The following is a 5025-nucleotide window of genomic DNA, read 5'->3' as shown; positions in this document are numbered from 1 at the left end:
GCCCTCTCTCCTCAGTCTTTTTTGGAACACAATAGCCAGAGGAATCTGTTTAAGACATAAGCAAGACTCTATCTTTCCTCTGCTCAAAATCCTGCAGTGGCTCCCACTTAGAGTCAAAGCCAAAGTCCTTCCGCACCCTGCTTGGTGCAAGTTGTGCACTCTCTGAGCCCATGTCCCGCTGCTGCCCCTCACTGACTCTGCTCCAGCCTCCTTCTGTTCTCCACATAGGCCAGGCCACTGCTGTCTGAGAGGCTGTGTGTTAGCTTACCCTGCAGTCTGGAACACTCTTCCCCCGAAGATCCACATGGCTAACATCTTAACTTCTTCAAGCCTTGGCTCAAATGTCAGCATCTAGATGAGACCCTGAAAATTGAAACCTTTCCCCATCTCCCACCTTGTTCTACTCTTTCCCTTTTCCATAGTGTTTATCACCTTCAAATATAACCTTTAAATGACTTGTCTTTATGTTTATTGGTCATTCTCTTCCTCCCCCTTCTAGAATGTGTGGCAAGGATCTTCCTGCTTTTTTTCTGTTTAGCTCTTTTTCATCCCAAGCACCTAGAACAACAGACAAAAGTCTACTATTGGCTTTGTCCGCTGCCCCTCCAGACATCCTGGCCCCTGGAGCCCTGTGAGGAGCCTCAGCGTCTGCAGCTTCCTGTTGTAGCAGCAGTGTGGCACAAAGAAAGACACATGGGTTGACATTTGGGAGACCCACGTTCCAGCCTGAGCTCTAGCACAAGCAGCATGTCTCCCTGTCTGTGTCCCTGCGTGCTCAGGGTTACCATTTCCTGATCTCTGGAATGATGGTGACTTCTCACCCATTCTGTTTCATAGAACTTCTGGGAAGGACAAATGAGAAGATGTGTTTGTTTGAACATGCTCTGCAAAGTATTGAGGGAAAAATACAAGCTATGGCCATTTTAATATGAGACTTCCTTCCCATTACTGTTCCCTTGCCCTCCAAGTAAGGGATATCCGGTTTGGGGACACTATGCTCAGCCTATGCACTGCAGAAACTACTTTATTCCTGAAGAACTGGTTTCAGAAGCAGAGTTTGGAGGAAGAAACTGGGATGCTGTGTGTGCGTTGATGAGCTGGGGTCTGCAGATGGGCCAGATGAGAAGGCCAGAGAAGAGTAACTGCAGATTGAGTTTTCTTCAATAAGCAGGTATCTAGAGCCATGCTGGAGTGAATCTCTGGGCTCACAGCAAGAGTGATAGCTGTGAATGGTTCTCTAGGTTTAGAGAAATCAGAGAAAGACCATCAGTTCTTTCACCAACAACCCTGCAGTTTGCCATGGTTTACACACTAACGCGGACATAGGTGTTCACTGTACCACGATCGCCTCCCCACCCTGCCTGACTCGGTTCCACCCTCATTTCTCAGCAGCAGAGATGAGTGGCTCCTGGGGGGAGGGGAGGGCTTTCAGTTTTAGAGGTGTTGGGTGACTTGCACACAGCGGGCTGGACAAATCCCATGACGCCCGCTGGGTCACTGGGCTATGTTGCCTAGCCCATGCAGGAAGTGACAGGTCACTGGGCAACACTCCAGTTGCTCTTTGAAGCAGAAACCCAGGAGCACTTCCCAGCAAGCTTCTCTCTCCAGAGGTGAAATCCAAGAAGTAATCGTGATGGGGTCGTTGTCCACCAACTCCTCCACGATGGATGCACGTGTGAGTACAGATTAGATGATCAGACTGAATGGGAGAGGTTTATTGGCAGCAATGTGAGGAATCTAACCTTCCAATATTTATTCTTCTACCTTCAGAATACCTGCTCAAATTTCAGTTCAATAAATAAGTGCCATACGGTGAGTTAGACTTCAGCAATTTTCAGAGCTCCCACGCTGGTGAGGAAAAGAGGCAAAAGCAAGAAATTTACGCAGCCTGTACACAGTGCCCAACAAAGCTCCAAAGTGTTTTTATCTTATTTGATGCTGCTGTATTGGTGGGGTGCATTTTAGTAACTGGATGGCAGCAAAAAGGATCTGTAAGAAGTTTTAGAGCACCTGATTTTAAGCTCAACAGTCATTTCTAGAACTCCGTTCTTCACAGAACAGTTGTCCTCATTTCCCTCAGCTTTGGTCCTCAGTTCTCTGCCCTGATGTAAACATAGTTAAGTGCCATAAAAGAAATTCTCTAAGAAACAAACGCTTGCCCTGGTAAGAAAGCTGCATTCCTTTAGCGTGCCCTGGGTTAAGAGGGGGAAGCGAAGGCTGCTGGCCTCCCTCAGTAGAGGAACAGAGCAAATCGCTGAGGAAGCCAGCCGGGGCGTCTACGCCACCATCTTGGCTTCCTACGAGCAAGGATTGGACACTCAGGGGTTCACGCCCCGCCCTACCTCAGGGAGTCACGTTCAAGGTTGGGGAAGAATTTATCGCTTCTCTTAAGACAATTACCTAGAACTGGAACACTCTCAGATCTTTAAATCAGGAAGGGTCTTAAAGGTGCCTTCATCCTCTTGGCTAACATGGATTCACCTAACCTGGAACCCCACATATCTGGGCAGAGGAGAGGGTCTGACTCAAGTGTGACGACAGGCCCGTTGTCTGAGAATTTTAGTAGCTGTGGTAGGCTATGATACAGTAGGTGGCCACACTCCCTGATCCTGCCAGTTTCCAGTTTAATGAGGGCTGTGTGTGTGTGTGGTGTGTGTGTGTGTGTGGTGTGTGTGTGGTATGTGTGTCTGTGTGGTGTGTGTGTGGTATGTGTGTGTGTGTGGTGTGTGTGTATGTGGTGTGTGTGTGTGTGGTGTGTGTGTGGGTCTGTGTGGTGTGTGTGTGTGTGTGGTGTGTGTGTGGTATGTGTGTCTGTGTGGTGTGTGTGTGTGTGGTGTATCTGTGTGGTGTGTGTGTGTGTGGTGTGTGTGTGTGGTGTGTGTGTCTGTGTGGTGTGTGTGTGTGGTGTGTGTGGGTGGTGTGTGTGTGGTATGTGTGTGTGTGTGGTGTGTGTGTATGTGGTGTGTGTGTGTGGTATGTGTGTGTGTGTGGTGTGTGTGTATGTGGTGTGTGTGTGTGGTGTGTGTGTGTGGTATGTGTGTGTGTGTATGTGGTGTGTGTGTGTGGTGTGTGTGTGTGTGGTGTGTCTGTGTGGTGTGTGTGTGTGGTGTGTGTGGTGTGTGGTGTGTGTGTGTGTGGTGTGTGTGTGGTGTGTGTGTCTGTGTGGTGTGTGTCTGTGTGGTGTGTGTGTGTGTGGTGTGTGTGTGTGTGGTGTGTGTGTGTGTGGTGTGTGTGTGTGTGGTGTGTCTGTGTGGTGTGTGTCTGTGTGGTGTGTGTGTGTGTGGTGTGTGTGTGTGTGGTGTGTCTGTGTGGTGTGTGTCTGTGTGGTGTGTGTGTGTGTGGTGTGTGTGTGTGTGGTGTGTGTGTGTGTGGTGTGTGTGTGTGTGGTGTGTGTGTGTGTGGTGTGTGTGTGGTGTGTGGTGTGTGTGTGTGTGGTGTGTGTGTCTGTGTGGTGTGTGTGTCTGTGTGGTATGTGCTTCTTCCGGGCCTCTCAAAAGAGAAGATGGATTCCGAGGGTACGAGGGCTGTGGAATGGGGCGCAGCACCTGTCAGGGAAGATGCCGGGGTCCCAGCTCCAGTTCACCACATCTGCCAAGTCACTTCTCTTCTCTGGGTCCTCACTTCTATATCCTTCCCTCACATCCATGTCCCACCCCCTATGGGCGCCACAGGAAATGCAATTTGCTTTGAATTAGAGCTGCAGAGAGGGCGCCCCACAAACACACAGCACTTCCACACACGCTTTCATTTACTGCCCACAATAAGCCCCGTGGAGGTAGCTCCAAGACTGAAGCCCCAGGGGTTCTGCTGCCACCCCTACACCCCAGCTCCGTGTACATTAGGATACGGAAGGAGTTAGGGGAGAGGACTTGGTTCAATCAAATTATAAGCACCCTAGTACCAAGTGCAAAGAAAACTTCAGAAATCATACTGAGTGAGGTGGAGGAAGGCTTTGTTTTTTCTCACTCTAAAAAGTATTCCTTTAAACACAGTGAAACATTCAAAATTCTACTCAAAACTCAGTTTCAGTATTATCAAATTTAAACTCCATCTGAAACATGCTGTTCCTGAAGTGTCACTCTTGACATTTAGTGAGATACCCTGTCATTAAGTCAGCAGACTTGAAAGATGTGGGGGTTTTCCGTGAATAATGAAATAATGCTGTGGATCATAACACTACAGTTTCATCCCCCTTCCTCAAAAGCACTTTGCTGATAATCACATTAATCCTTATAATTTCCATGATAATAGACCCAGATCAGTGTTTTGTGAGTTGGAGTGGGTAGGAGGGGCAAGATCTCCTTGGGATCGTGGGAAAAAGAGTGGCTGCAGAGCTCTGAGCCAGGGCTGGCTGTGGGGGCCGTGCCGCCTTTTTTTTGAGGGGGGGGACATCTCCAGGCTCTCCCCCTTCTCTAATAGGTTCCACATCAAGAAGAGGAACAGTAAGGTTTTGGAGGAATTTGGAAAGTGACACAAAGCATAGTCAGTGATCAGAGTCCCAAGAATGTCGTGGACAATCAAGAAATAAAAAAAAGCTGCAGAAACTTTGGTGTGACTGTAAAGCAAGTGGACTGATCAGGCAGAACCAGACGCAGAATAACGCACAGACATGAGGGAGGCTATCCTTATCCCAGTAAAACTACGGGATGTCTCCTTGGAAATATCAGACCTGGTTTAAAGATCAGGATTCTTAGTCTCTCACTGAACTTTATTCATATGCCTTAGACTTTATCAATATATCTATCAGCAGCCAAGGATGGTGGCGCATACTTATAGTCCCAGCTACTCACGAGGCTGACATGGGAGGATCACTTGAGCCCAAGAGTTCGAGGTTACAGTGAGCTATGACTGCACCACTGCACAACAGCCTGGGGGACAGAGTGAGACCCTTTCTCTAGAAAAAAAAAAAAAAATATATATATATATATATATATTTCAGACCCTTCATAATTAACACTAACCATGCAAAAAAATTTAAATTTTTAAAGAATTTCTGTATCAAGATTGCCCACATAAACAATCTGA

Source organism: Microcebus murinus, chromosome 5 (assembly GCF_040939455.1).
Source record: "Microcebus murinus isolate Inina chromosome 5, M.murinus_Inina_mat1.0, whole genome shotgun sequence".
NCBI lineage: Eukaryota > Metazoa > Chordata > Mammalia > Primates > Cheirogaleidae > Microcebus > Microcebus murinus.
This window is presented reverse-complemented; position numbering follows the sequence as displayed.